The sequence below is a fragment of the Pygoscelis adeliae genome, unplaced genomic scaffold, assembly GCF_000699105.1.
Source record: "Pygoscelis adeliae isolate BGI_AS28 unplaced genomic scaffold, ASM69910v1 Scaffold85, whole genome shotgun sequence".
Taxonomy (NCBI): domain Eukaryota; kingdom Metazoa; phylum Chordata; class Aves; order Sphenisciformes; family Spheniscidae; genus Pygoscelis; species Pygoscelis adeliae.
In genome coordinates, this window is record NW_008824900.1 from 4,548,343 (window position 1) to 4,564,102 (window position 15,760).

Below are 15,760 nucleotides of genomic sequence, written 5' to 3' on the forward strand. Positions count from 1 at the left end.
TCAGTTTGTTGCTTCCTGTTCTGATCATGAAATTGATTCAAACTTGGTTTGATGATAACAGCAATCCCACAAATCAGTGTTTGGTGTAGCTATGTCTGCTAACACTTCTTTGAAGAAGGGACTATTATAAACTCTGTCTTTTAGGGCTTTTTAGTACAGTGATGACATTTTGATTGCCAAGATCATAGTTCTTCTACTTTTTCTTTTTTCCTGTTTTGAATCAAGCAAAGAATGAAAAGGTTCTATGTTGTTCTCACTAGAATTCACAGACTGTGTTTTCTTTTTCTGGGGAAAAGATGGTGAAGATATTAGTCTGAAAGAAAAAAAAGTCTTCTCCCAGACTGAGACTGACTTTTTGATTATACTGAAAAAATAGCTTTAAGTAAAAAAGACCTATTTTATGATTATTTGATGTTAAAAACTCCATTGATTTGCTTAGCAAGATTCTTCTACTGCACTGTACAACATTTGTAATCAGAAGACTTGGGAGGAGATTCTAAAGAAATGCTGATATTTTTCACAGAAGAGTGAGAATCCTACAAAAGGGGGGGGGTAGGGAAGTCATAGGAATCTTTCTTATAGGATCATTTAAAACAAAAGTGACTTTAAGTTCTGTGATGCTCAGCAAGATAGGAGTATAACTTTCTAAAGGCACGTGAATAGGCTTAAACCCAACATACAGTTCTCTCTAAGTGTATGAGAAAACATTTGACTCACTAATTCTTCTGTTTCAGTACTTTCTTTGACAATGGATTTAAAAATTCTGAAACTTAGAATGAAAGATGAATTTAGCCATAACAAAGTCTACTTTCAGAAACTTTGTACTTCTGCAGGGTAAATGCATGCTTTTATCTAAAAATCAGTCTGCCCTGCTTGCTTTTGGACAAATCCTTGCAGCTCTGCTCTTCTGCAATCACTATGACCAGGAGGAGTTTAATTTGTGCTCTTGAATTGTTGCATTTGAACACCTACTGGCTGCAAATCAAAAGTTTTGTAGCGATAACCACAACAAATTTTATCAAGCCTTTATGTATATAATGAAACACCAAAACTTTAAGTGGAAGGGGAGAACAGAACTCGGCTCCTTTTCATTGTATTACAGTACAGAGTAAGTTGACCTAAGTGGATCCATGTTTAAAAATAATCCAGGCCAAAGCCTGCTGACTTTCAGCTTCTGAAGCACATCCACAAATGTTAGGCTATTAGATAGGTTGCAGGGTAGCCAGAAGTCCTTTCTGCTTAAATTCCAAGTGACTTTCTTAGTACATCCTCATATTTGGGCTGAAATGTGAGTGGGTGTGCCGAAGTGGTGATGCCTTTCTCATCTTTTCACATAATGATCTCCAAATATACGAGTTAACAAGGCTTGAGTGTAGCTCATGGTACCTTCTCAGTTAGCACAGAATATGATATTACGGGATGTCTTCTGAGCAGCATGAGCTTTTTTACCCTGATCTCTGTGAGATTTAATGGGACTTTGAAGAGTGAACATCCTCAACCATTCAGGTATGGAAGCAGAGGAATAAGTAGTGCTCTTGCCAGATGCAGGACAAAAATGAAATTATGTAGAGCAGGACTCCTGCTTCTCCTTTTTACCTGCATGTTTTTTGTGGTTCTAGCCATTTGTGTGAATTTTGTGTAATGGCATATGTGTCTTGATAGTTATTTTGCAGTAACGGAGACTTCCTACTTTCCAGAACCTCAGCTTTCACTTAAGCAGTGACAAATCCTCTACTACATTATTTCCGGTATTATAAAGCAGAAGAGAACATGAATATGGTTTCTCCGGTCCAGTGTGAGGACACTGAGCTGTTGACTAAAAGACATAATGATAACTTTTTTTCCTCTTCCTTCTATTGAGGAAACTGCTTCATGTATTTTTCTTTGGCTGAAACTGATTTTCAGTGTTGAAAACTCACTCTGGAGGAAAGTTATGACATGGCACTAACTTAAACAATCTCTAATGTCAAGACTTGATGTGTTTGAAAAGAAAGCCTTGCCAATTTCAGCTATGATTAATTTTAGTATCACTGTCTTCCTTTTTACCCAAAAAGAATTGGAGAAGATGAAATAATAAAGGATAGTGTTGGAGTTCTGGACCTGTAAGATTTTCTGTCAGGCAGGTGGTGCAGCCAGACTCTTCCACCCTTCTGAATTTCTAAGAACCTACTTCTATTTAACTACTGTAAAGAAGAAAAACAAGGTTGAGTTTATTCAGTTAAATAGGTGGCCCACTGGCCATGTGGCCCACACCCACCCACCCCTGGGGTTGCAATGCTAAGAGGCTTTCCGTTGATTCCAGTTGCTACTATGAAGGAATTAGATTTAAAAGACAAGTGAAATTACAGACACTTAGCTGTAAGTATCCTGCTGTGCAATGCACAGGGCTATAAATTAATATGAACAACACTTGGATGTCTGCAACTATTCATTTTACTAGGTATTTGGTCCTATTTGTTGGTATGTAAGTGTCCTGTTAAGTGGTAACAGTAAACAAAAGCTGAAAACAGCAAACAAAAGGGTAATTCATGTCTAAATACAAACTGTAGAACACTGTTAATGCAGAAATAACCTTTGAATAATGTTAAAAGAAGACACCTAAATTAATTATTTAGACAGTATCATATAAAGACAACTTTTTATTGTCTATCTCTAACCTAGTTGGCTTCTAAAGTACTGTCATCCTTCTGCTGCTTGTAGTCTTTGGTAGTGTTCAGCTCTTTCAGGTCAAGTTCTCTATCTTGCCAAAGTCAGTGACTGGGCTCCTGTCTGTGTTGCAAAGGCAATGTTTGGTTTAGATTGTGTGTGTGTGACTGTTGAAGGACTGGTTTGAACAGCAGGTATGCAATTCCTGAAGGAGGGAACAGCATTATCATCAAGACTCCTACTGGCTGGTTTCTAGGTAACAACTTCATAGCGAGAATTGTCTGTAATTACAGGATAGCAGAGAGAGCACTTCCTTGCTGCTTCCCAAAGCTCCATCAAAACACTTCCCTCAAACTGAATACAGATATTTGTTAAAAAATTAAGCTTAACTTGAACCCGCAGTAAAGTAAACCACTGCTACATGTGTAGCAGTGCCACCTAGTGTAGTCTGTCAGTCCTTGGTTTTCAGGGTTAACAAACTTTTACTCCTGTTGTGTCTTGAGTCTATAATGGTTTGGGAAAACAAACATTGCCTCTTTGTTGTAGAAAGTGTTAAAGGAAATTCTCTTGAAATCTGGGCCAGAATATCTTCTATGAAACAGGCTCTTGCCTGATGGTTTGTTTCACTCTTCTTTGCAGAATTAATGACAAAATATTTTGAAGTAATCCATGCACAACGGGTTATTTCATTTTTGTCATGTTTAGCTTTTAAAATGAAATGGACAGGTAGGATGGAGCGGTGATCGGATACTACTCTTGCTCAAGAAATATCAGCTTTGTACTGTGGATATTTATTGAGGATCTATAATATTTCATAAAATTATTGATGGAATAAAGTAGCATTTATTATGACAAAAATTGGTAGAATTTTGCCTGCCAATCTACATAAAACTTGATTTGGGAAGTGGGGAATTAGAAATAAGGATTAGATTACAGACTTCAAACAGTAAATGGCTTATCCTGTGTGAGAATTCTGAAAAGAAATGGGTTTAAACTTGCTGTCGCTCTTAGCAAATTGTTGTAACTTATAACTCTCAGCCTAACAGCTGTTATTATTGTTAAGTTTTGGCTCCTAACTGGCTAAGAATAGTCCCCACAAGTCTGAACCTTGTTATTATGACAAACAAAGCCACAGAGTGGATATTTATTTATTTTCTCTATAATATCTCTAAAGGTTGACTAATGAAATCCAGAGAAGTTTATCTGCATTTTCACCGGTTTTAAGAAAACAGATTTAGTTCTGTGTACCTCTAACCAAGAGGAAGTTCATCACTGCAGCTGGAGCTGCTGGGAATTGCATGTTTTTTCTAGATTCCCAAAGGAAACACAGTCAGCCAAAGTTAGAAATGGCAGCAGGACAGAAAGCAAAAAGCACAACTGCTGGATTTATACTTACATAGGATTTGTGCTGCTTGGCCTTCTGGCTTAGCTGCTGAAACTCTTCTCCAGTTAAGAATTGTTTATCTAGTGCTGTCTTGTTCAATACACAGAGAGACACTTCTGAGGCCACGCGTGGAAAACGAAAAGTCCTGTCTTGAGTTTAGGTGTGCAGATATGCCCTCTTTGTCTGCTGATTCCAGACACGAGAAGGGGAGAACTCTGCCAACGGGATCTTTGATGGGAAGATTTATATGAAAGGATACTCCTGAGTGGAGAATTTACTGCATATTGATCCTCAGAATCTTGGGATGTTGTGCTGTATGAACAGCAAACTGCTCAAAGATATCTCCAGATAATACTGCCTTTGAGTCCTTTCTTTGAAGGGAAAATGAGATTGTGAGTACTCCAGTGCCAAGGCCCAACATCACGGATACAGACGTGGTGAAAACTAAATGAGTGGATATAACCAACACTGTCTTGTACATGGAGATTTCGCATGTTTCTCAAGAAAACCTGACTGTGGACTTGAAAATTTGGGCACCTCCTAGGCTGCCTTCTTTCTTAATAGATGATGAGACAAATATGTTCGCGGTACTTCTCTACCCACAAGGGTTTTCTAGTATTATGAGCCAAAAAAAAGTAATTAACCAAGTAAATTAGAAACTTAGTCATCTAATAGATAACATAATATTTATCTTACCTGTTCTGATACACAATAGACTTTTGAGTCCAGTCCCTTACAATTGAGATACAATGAATTCACTATCAACAGCAGAGTAGTCCATATTGTTCTTTACTTCACAACAAAAGGATCAAAAGGTAATTCAGCAGTTGCTTCAGCTCAGAAGATGACTGCTCAAAGCAGGTATTACTACCTGAGCATGCTTCTTCAGCAGCAACTGCTGGGATTATTTCGCTGCTGGTGAAGACCCCATTGTGTGCTGGAGACTGCAGAACCACCTGTCCGAGAACTGTCTTGAGATGCTGCCTCAAGAATGCACAAGACTGCACTGTGTCTCTTTGTCTTGTTTTTTTTTTACTGAAAGGTTCCTTAAATATTTGTATGCCATTTCACATTTCTTAAATATTGTAGTCACTGAGCCTTGCAGAGCGTACTAAATGCTGCTCATGAAAACTAGATTTCTATGGGACTCTCCAAGTGTTCCCTGTTCCTACAGCATCTTATTTTCCCCTTTTCTCTGTTACATAAGACAATGGTTGAAATATGTACATCACTCCCCATCATCGACTTTCCATTCTTTTGAAAAGTCCTCCTGCTATAACTTAGTCTTGCACATGCCTCAGTATGATTTTTTTGTTAGTTTGACCTAATTTGGAGCTTTATTTCTATAGCACTTTGATCAAGAGGGTCCTTTCTCCAGAACTTTGAGCTGCTTCCCCTCCAGAGGGGATTATTATTTTGGCTGTTATCAGTGAAGAGAACGGACAGTGTTTCTGACTGAGCCGAGTTCAGTATTTCGCTCACATCTATATAAGGGGTTTTTATTACTAGTTCTGATGCAGTCCATTAATGTCGCAGCTTTGGAAGCCCTGGAGTGGAAGGGCATCCAGGTAGCTTCAAGTTTGTGTAGCCTAAGTTACTTTTTTTTAAAAAAAAGTACATTGTACAATGTATTAAGATATCAATGGCTCTGTAGCTGGTGATTCTGAGCAAATATTATCAATGGCAGGAGTATTTCAGAGTGCTTCCTAGCAATGATAAACAACTGATGGCTTTGAAGACCAAGGGCTTCAGGTGGAATCTGAAGCATACAGGAATAAGGGAAACCTTTGCTGATGATAAATGTGAATTATCTTACTCTGATTTTACTCACTAACCTAGTAGGGAGTAATGGCTTATACAGAAAAGCAGGTGATCTAGTTCCTTCCATTGTTCTCTGTTAATATGCTTCTGTGATATGTGGGTTTTATCACCAACTAATAGAGGAACGTTTCAGGGGACTCCTTCTTAAAATGTTCGTGTTGCATCACAGGCTTTCTCCCTCCCCCCCAGGTTATGCAATAAAAAGTTTTGAGTGTGCAGCTGAGGGTGGAGATCATAATGGCAATGTCTTCCCAACACTACAGTAGCCAACCTGGTTTGTTTTGGTGCCGCAGCCTGCATTAGGTCCTTCTGCAGATCCCTTCAGGGTAGTCTTCTGCCAGTCAGCAAAGCCAGTTAGCTTTGGAAGGTGACTGCTTGAAACCCCATCGCACGGCTTTGCTTTTATTCTCAAGAGGCAACCACATCAAATAGTAAATGTACTTCAATGGTTCTTTTAGATCCAAGGTAGACTTGTGGATGCCAGACTGACATATACAGTAAGAAGTATGTGTTTTGGCCCAGGGAGAATCAAAACAAAACTAAACAGCAAGCACAAGTTAGGCAGCCTTCCAAGAGAGTCCAAAATCATCACTGGTGCTTATTGTATCTCACTGGCCTTGCATCACCAACAGCAGGACATAGTACAAGTTACTGCGAGGTGGCATTGCGCTGAGGGCTACAGTGAAGATTTCACCTGGTGGGGTACAATTAAAATGTTTATTTTAATATTTTGTAATATTAAAAAGCCTCCATGGGGACCTAAAGGAATCTTGTGATTTGAAAAGTTACCAGGTTGTCTGGTATTCCTGAAAGCTGGAAAAGAAGTTTCTCATTTGCTTCCTTCCAGATGAGCATTCTCTGTCCATTTAATCCCTGCTGGTGGCTTGGACTTTGTGGCTTTTTTTGTTCTGCTGTTTTAAGTGAAAGCAAAATACTGATGTAATCTTACCAACAGTCATAGGGCTTGATTATTTTTAAGGATTTTAAAGGGAAAGTTCAGATAACGTGTAGGCATGAAGGTGGAGTGTGGCTGCGGTAGAGCTGAATTGGAGTGGAGCCAAATCTTTGAGGCAGTGACAGGCTTTAAACAGGGAACCTGTGTGGAGCTGGAACTTTGCCACATGCAGTATGAGTGGCAGTGTTGTTTTAAAACAGGCCATCCTTACCAAAGGAGTGAACAGTTGAATTCTGACTACAAATGAAGAAAAGCTGTAGGAAAATGAATTGCCTGTGTCTACTTAACAATTGTACTTGAGTATTTCACAAGCAGGTAAGAAAGCTGGTCACTTATAAGAAACTTCCCCTCATGGTCCTCTGTATGAAGTTCAACACTTAGCATAGCTGTTAATGTCCAAAAAGCAAAGTGAATGGTCCTTTGAGGTTACAGTCACTTATTGATTTTATAATTTTATAAATGTACATTAAAATGTTATACGTCTGTATGTTTCTGGGAAAGGGAAACAACTTTTCTGCTCTTGTCTGAACCAATTTTTTGCCTGTTGAAAGATCTCAATCATTAGCTCAGATATTTAGATTAAGGAATTAAAGGTTTTGATGGACTTCTCTTTGTTCTAGTTCAAATATTAAAGGAAGCAGTGAGAAAAACAGTAGATCACACTGAATAGGAAAGCAACTGCAATACATAGTCTCAAATTAATTCCCTATTTGAAATCCTTGTGGTTTCCTGTATGAAACTGGGAAGGGGGATTTTCTGGAAGAAAATTGCTTCCCATTTAAAAAAAAAATCATTCTGCAAACAGCCACTTTCTTTGTCTTAAAGATGCTGTGAGCTCTATTGCATTTTGATGATAGAGTAGGTGACAATGTTGTTCAGTCCTTGCCATATTTTATTCTATCATAGTATAATATCTCAAAGCTTCTCTAGATAGTTAATGAAAAGCATAGACACAATATCCCTTGCACTCTATAAAGCAATTAAGGTTTCATAGCAATAAGGCTGGAAAATGTTTTAAGGTGAAGACCAAGTTTTGTTCTCACACTTGTAAGCAACACAAATGTAATTAGAAAACTAGACTAACGTGTACAGCAAAAGACAAATATTGTCTGTCTGTGTACAGCAGAAATGGGCATAAACAAAAGGAGACAGTGCCAGTACCTAGAATGCACCTCTTTCCTCTGGTCACACTTGTTTTTTCCTCTGACTGATGCTTTGATAAGAAATGGTTATAATAAGACCTCATGCTGACTTCAGAGGGAGCTGCCACAAGCCATGTCCTTGGCTGGTCTCCTGTTGCCCTTGCTGAGCTGTGACCTGAACAATTTGACTGTTTAAATTTTTCAGAGTGAGCCTAGCTATGGCATTGATACCAGGACTGTGGATAGACTTTGCTGTGTATTGGCTTGAGCATCAGTATTGCCTAGACATAAAAATAAGAGAGCAGAATGAGGTGAAGCTGGATAATTCCTCCATCTGAGTTGGCATTACTTGCTTTCTATAATACTAGAGTCAGCTTTAAACTGCTTAACTTGAGCATGGCTGTACTTTGATTTTTTTTGTTTGTTTGGCATTACCATATCCTTAGTCACAGCATCTTACTTCAAGATGCTGCTATGCATTCCAATTGGGTGTAATTTAACATTTAGATCTCTAGCTAAAGTTAACATCCCTAGGGGCTTTAGAGTTTGAAGACTTTCTTTTGATTAAAGAATTACAATGTCAGGTAAGCAGTATTTTCCCAGGCTGTCTGCTGCTGATGCAAAGTGGCACACTCAGTTTGCACATAGCATAGGGTAATTCCCTGCTGAAGGAATTGCATAATTCAGTAGCAGAGACTGAGGAGCACCTTGATTATTAGTTATCTATATAATGGGAACTATTTGAAATCTTGGCTGCTAGTCCAAGGAACTACTTTAAAAAAAAGAAAAATCAAACCCCTCCCCCCCAAAATAAAAAATTAACAGCCCCACACAGAGAAACCCAGTTATGATATTGATAGAGTAGAGAGGGTGAAAGCATTTTGACTGCTTTATCATGAATGGGTAACAGAACTGCATTTCCACTTTTCTAGTTAGACAAGCACAGTTGTGTTTATTATTCAGAGTACAGAAGTCAACATGCTTCAGACTTCTGGAAAATATTCAAGACTTTGCATTCTGTGCAAAAGGGCTTAAAATGAAATCTGCTGCTTGTTAAAAGCAGCCTATCCCAGTTCCCTCTACAGCCAACAGTCCAGAGCAGTGGAAGCCAAGCCAGTATTACTGTGAGGGGAAAAGAGAGGGAGAAATCTAAGTAATAGAAATGCACATGCAGGATTGTCACATGATACCAATGAGAAATGTCTGTGAATACAACAGAGTTCAATGTAGAGTCTTAATCACTAAGAAATGTTGATGCACAATCCCTCTGTGAAGGAGGTGTTACCTTACGTGCTAGAAAATAGGTACACAGAGTCCAGTCACTGAATAGTACAGCAGTGATGGAAAGTAACTCCCACTGTTTATTCTGATATTTTAGCCATAAGCACAGCCTCCTGTCAGTAGTGCAACTTTGTTAAAATGTGCATAAGATGTAGAGAAAAAGGAGAGAAATGGAAAATAGTGGGAAAAGTACACAATCACACCCAAGTATTTGGCTTGTTTCACATGTCTTGAACAGTGTATTTATGCTACTAGAGGTGGGTATATGTAGCTGAGTCTTATGACACCATCCATGGTTGGTCCAAAAGTGTGACAGTTCTCCTTAGATCTTTACTGGGTCACTTATTTGCCTCTCCTCTTACAGGAGATAGGGAAGTTAATTTTAATTTTCATGAAAAAATAATAGGATTCGGACTCAAACTTTCTGCCACAGTGCCAGAGAGCCATGAAATCAATGTGGTTAGCATTTACAAGAAACATGAGCAAGTGCAGTGATAGAAGTATGCTCAAGCATTGATGAAGTCAGATTTTCATACCTTTTGTTTTCTTATCTTACATCGTTAAAAACACTGGCAAGATATATTCCACTGGGGGGTGGAAAGGGGAGTCCTCTTTATGTGTATAACATGTCAGAAGCCTTCCTACAGGTGAAGTTGTCTGCATTTAAAAAAGCAAATAAACCTATATAGAAATATATATTATAAAAGAGATTTCCCTAAATCACAAATAGAATGCATATATTTGTTAATGATGAAAATTAATCCAGTGAAAGTGACTAATCTAATAGAGTGTTTTCCCAAGGTAGTGAATGCCCTTATTTGCCTTTTTGAGTAACTTGTGGAGAAGCAGCAGGAAGATCTTCTGAATGTTAGATAAATCTACAACAGACTAGAGCAGAAAAATAACTTAAGGGGTTTTTATTCTTTTGCTCGCAATACTTCTGGACAATGCGACTAGGTACATTTGGGAATTTTCACAACTCTTCACTGGTAGAACAGAGATGGTGCCAATTAGATTCATGCACTCAAGATTGTTTTACAATCAAGTCATTGCCTGAGCCTTCTGATTTGGGCTAGGAGAGTTTGGCTGGCCTTCATGAAAAATCAGAAACTGTCCTTATTGCCTTGCAAACCCTTGGGAAGACTTTGCTTAAAGACATGTGCGATTGGAAGTGTGCCAACTAAGGAAATGAAAGATGCTGAAATGGAAACAGGGAGCCTACTGTATATGTGCTCCTATCCAGCAGTCTTGTTACCAGAAATACCCGCTACCAGAGAGCTGCTGGCAAATCCTGCCTGCTTTACAGCCTAATGAAAGAAGTTTGTCTTTTAACAAGTATCTCGTGTGTAATGTTTGGACATCCCTCATTTTCCTGCATAAGTAGGAAGATGGAAGCTTATAGTACTCCCCATGAGAAATGTCACCAAAGTGCCACAATTGCGAACAGAGCATTTAAATGTTTTTTTTCGATTTAAAGAAGAAATTTAAATATAAATAATGCTATATTCTTCAGCAGAAAGAAGCTGTGATGGAACTAATAATTTAAAATAAATCCAGTGGCTCACAGTAATCACTTGATAGTATGTTGTCTGTGCAATTGCAGTCTAGGGCCTGTGACAACATCTTGGAATACATTACTTCTGCCACCCAAAATGATCAAATTCTCCCCCATGCCCTCTCCTCCTATAAAAAAAAATCTGACTTTGACAGACTGTTTCCATATCTTATTTTTAGCTTTAAACACTCAATTAAATTAAAAATGCATTTTTAACACAACACTTAAATTCAGGAGCTGAAAGGAATGGGTAGTTTTGCTTTCATCAGCGTAGTAAATTACTCTTTTGTTTCTGTATTTCTTTACTTTCAGATTTTATAGTTCAAGTAGAATTTTATTATTCGATTAATAGAATCAAGGTAGCATATTTACTATACAATATCTTCTTCCAGATGATATGCGCTTTAATGAACTAGTTAGTGGTGACTGGTTCGTCTGCCAGATTCCTTTGCCACTGGCTCTCTGTTGCTGTTGTTGAGCAAGAAAAAAATAAGGCAGTGGTTTGGATACCAAAGTCTTCAGAGAATAACAAATGGAGGATGTGCAAGAGTGTCCAAGTAGGAACTGAGGGTAGAGGCCAGAGAAAAAGCTCCAAAAGCAACTGAACTAGTAATTGAGAACACAATAAAGCCTTAAATAAATCACTGTTGGCTTGGTACCTAAATGGAACTCTGAACTGCAATTTTTAAAAACATAATGCTTTAAACATAGATGTATCAATCTTTGATTGCATTGTCAAAATAAATGAGAGATTCATAACCTGCAAGTTGTAAAGGAAAATTCAACCAATTGCCAGTGAAAACAAATTGCAGTGAGATAAAAACCCCTCAACTCAACACTCCCTCTCATTAAAATTAATTAGTTGCCATCAAAAACATCAGGGAACAATGTGCATAGGCTCACTTAGGTCTCCAGGGCACGTGGGAAGATTAGTGGCATATATTAAGTGTAATAATTTTCATTGAGCATTGAACATTCAAAGAAATTCTGTTCTTTTCTCTGTCAGAACAGTGATCTACCCCTTTCTTTACATGATCTCTCTGTGGACTCTTAAGCAGTTTCTTCCGTCAGTCCTGTTCCACCTCTACTAAGGAAATTGAGTCTTATTCCTGTCTCCTAGCATGTAGTTGTAGCAGATAGTTCCCAGATTACAGCCAGTAGCTAGATCACATTTTTCCAATATAACTTTAAAATCCATCCATTAGCATGCATCCAGTGCTTTTGGACTATCAAAGGTGGAAGCTGCTATGTACCAACAAGAATCCAGTTAATTTCTTGGTATGTAACTAAAGATTTTTTTAAATGGTTTTAAGATCAGTAGATCAAATTATTGCTTATTCTTCCTGTCTCTTGCCAGGTTCATTCAGTATCAAACTACTGTATTGAACCTGTTCATCCAGACAGTTAAGGGAATAGAAATGATACATACTGAAAAACTTTAGATTTGTATTCTCCTTCATTAATAAACTAGTAAGTAGCTTTAGATGTACTCGTCTACCAAGTGATATGACTACATACCAAAGAGATGTGGTGTTCTGCAGTCTACATATGTATGCGTACAAAAATAAAATCTCATTATCAAATGGAAGCACTATGAAATCTTTGTCAAAGTTTGTCTTCCATGAACAGATGATTCCAAGGAACACTTGGCTTCTCTGTAGTATTCTCTGTATTGGCTCCCCTTGAATACAAATCCATAGCAGGCGAAAGACCTGCATGATAACCTTCCACAGGGTTAGTCTAAGCGCCTAAGTGTTCAAAACTCCAATGTTGGCTGCAATCTGCTGGAACTAAGGAACTGCCATCCATCATGGGGAATGCTAAGATAAGGAGGGAAATGACTTTTCCAAGAACAGACTTAACCTGTGAATAAGGGAAAAGCACCTGGCTGTGTAGCTTTCAATGGCAGATCAAAATGTATTTCTATTGCTTTCAAATAGAAGCTTTTTTGTAGATGCTAATTGAACACAGCAGAATTGTCCCTAACAGCTAATAAAAGCTGATAGTATATTCCAGTCACCTAAAGTAGCAGTCTTTTAACTTCTGTTCATTTAATACAAGATGTACTGTGAAGAATAGTATATAGGTTAATAGGTAGTAATACACTTAAATATTTGTGGCTGGGTATATTATGTTGTTGAATTCTAAGTGGCTTTATTTACTATTTTAATTTCTTCATGTTGTTCTTGACCTGCTAGTGTTATCTTTGTTCACTAAAACAATCCCTTATTATGCAAACATTAGCAATGGCTTTTAGATGAATGGGAAAAAACCCAGGTGTACAAAATATTACCAAAAAGCTGTAAATATTTCATGAAGGGAAGACAGGGTTCAACTAGTGTTAAGAACCAAACCATCATAGCATTAAACATATGTTTATGTTCTAGTAAGACAGCACCTGAAGTGTTTAGTATGTTAGGGAGGTGTCTGCTTGCCAGTAGTGGATGTAGAACTGCAATGTGTGAATTAAATCGGATGGAATAAGGCATGCTGACCGAAGTGATCTTTGACTTGCTGGATGGGGGTACTCTTTGACCAAGACAAGAGGAAAAATCTTTCAGCTGAATGAAGCACATGTGTATTTATGGGATTAGAAATACAGATGGGAAGTACTTCTGCAGGTTATCTGGTCCAACCTCTTATGTGAAGCAGGGCTATTGCTGTCATTAGATCAGATCAGCTGTAGCAGAGTCTTGAAAACTCCAAAGATGGAGATGTTTCTCCTCTCCCTCCAGGGGAGAAAAGATGGCCCTGCTTGAGCAGGGGAGGTTGGACCAGATGACCTCCAGAGGTCCCTTCCAACCTCAACCAGTCTGTCATAGGGGAAAGTGGAACATGCCTTAACTGAAGGTTCCTTCCCTTAAATGTTAGGGAGGGAACACACGTTCACAACCGAGTGTATCATCTGTATGATTAATGTTGTATAGTGACCTATCTGAAGATACAATGACATACTAAAATGTGTTAAAGAGTAGGTATAGTAGTGTTGTTTGAGATGTGACAAAGTGCTGTATGAGCCTTGAAGAATGTTATTCCTCTTGAAGATCACTTAAGCTAAAAGAATGTACAAAGACAGCAATGTAAAGTCAGCAAATCACCCAGGCAGTGAAAATACTAATGTCATCCAAGCTGGGAAAAAATATGAGGGGGAAGAAATGGATGTTGCTTGAAGTGGAGAGTGGTAGCTTCAGCTCTGAACAACCTCAGCAGAGCTAACTCTCTAGCTCCACAATAATGTGAGGTTATTTCTGAAAGTCAAAACTCGGGATTCGGTACAACCACATTACATCTTCTCCCATCTCTACTCCTGGGACATGACTCAGAAAAGTCTTGAGACAGCTGGGAGAATTGAGCTGTTTCAAGTATGTTCTGTGTCTTGTTTTGTTTTTGATAACTTTTTATTTCCTATTTTGTAATCAAGAATGTAACCCTCTGCTTTGCTAGACTAAACTTATTTGCCTTTTTGGATTTGTCTAGCATTAATGACAGCCTCACACAATTGTGCCAAGTATAAAGCATCTTGCCTTTTTCTCAAAATAGCTGTATTATAGTGTAATAGAGAACTTGAAATGCAGAAAAGGTTCAGGAAGCTAATTTAGGGTGACTTTCCCACCAAGTTGCAGAGGTTGATTTGATAGCTAATATAACCAAGGGTTGAATATGAGAGAGAAATACTAGCCAGTAAAGATTGTCTGACAAGGACTCAGGCAGAATACAGTTCTCTGACTACCACTTCATGTATTTCATACAGCCCAATTTCTGCTACGTTGTGTAAACCCCAGGACTGGCAAGGGAGTGCAGAAAGGGAGTAGTTGTTTCTATTTCTTATTTCCAAAAACTTTTCAGGAGATGATGTAATACCTTTGCCTGATCTTCTAAAACACTGTAGACAGGTGAATTTCACCTATTTAAGACTACATAAAGGAGAATTGTCAGGAAAGGTCTTGTTGGAAGGTCAGGAGGAGTGAGAGGTACTGGATGATCCCATCACTGAGGGAACCAGCCCAGGAAATAATCCTGTTCCATCAGAACTGTATGTATGTGGGCAAGTGTTTATTCCCTTATACGGTGTATTTATAAGTAATGTCTCTTAATGATACCTTAAGGCAAGATTAAACAGGATTAGTAGTCTGGAGAGTGGCAAAGAGGATGGTTAAAGAGGGTTGTTTTCATCTTCCTCCTCTTCCTTTTTGCTGTGGTTTAACCCCAGCCAGCAACTAAGCCCCACACAGCCACTCGCTCACTCCCCCCACAATGGGGTGGGGGAGAGAATCAGAAGGGTAAAAGTGAGAAAAATCATGGGTTGAGATAAAGACAGTTTAATAGGGAAAGCAAAAGCCGCGCACGCAAGCAAAGCAAAACAAGGAATTCATTCACTGTTTCACCTCAGCAGGCAGGTGCTCAGCCATTTCCAGGAAAGCAGGGCTCCATCATGCGTAACGGTGACTTGGGAAGACAAACGCCATCACTCTGAACATCCCCCCCTTCCTTCTTCTTTCCCCAGCTTTATATGCTGAGCCTGATGCCATATGGTGTGGGATATCCCTTGGGTCAGTTGGGGTCAGCTGTCCCGGCTGTGTCCCCTCCCAGCTTCTTGTGCCCCCCCAGCCTGCTGGCTGGTGGGGTGGGGTGAGGAGCAGAAAAGGCCTTGACTCTGTGTCAGCACTGCTCAGCAGTAACGAAAACATCCCTGTGTTATCAACACTGTTTCCAGCACAAATCCAAAACATAGCCCCATACCAGCTACTCTGAAGAAAATTAACTCTATCCCAGCCAAAACCAACACACTTTCTCCCTTATTTTTTTGCTTATCCTCCAATTTCAGGGCATGTCTCAGTGGGCAAAACCTGTTGTGGGAAATAAGCAAAGAACATGCTTACTGTTTGCCTGCAGTTGTGCATTCAATGGTTCTTATATCAGTCTAGGCACCTAGTTTCATTTTTTCCTCGTTAGACTGAAGGTATACTTTCAAAATT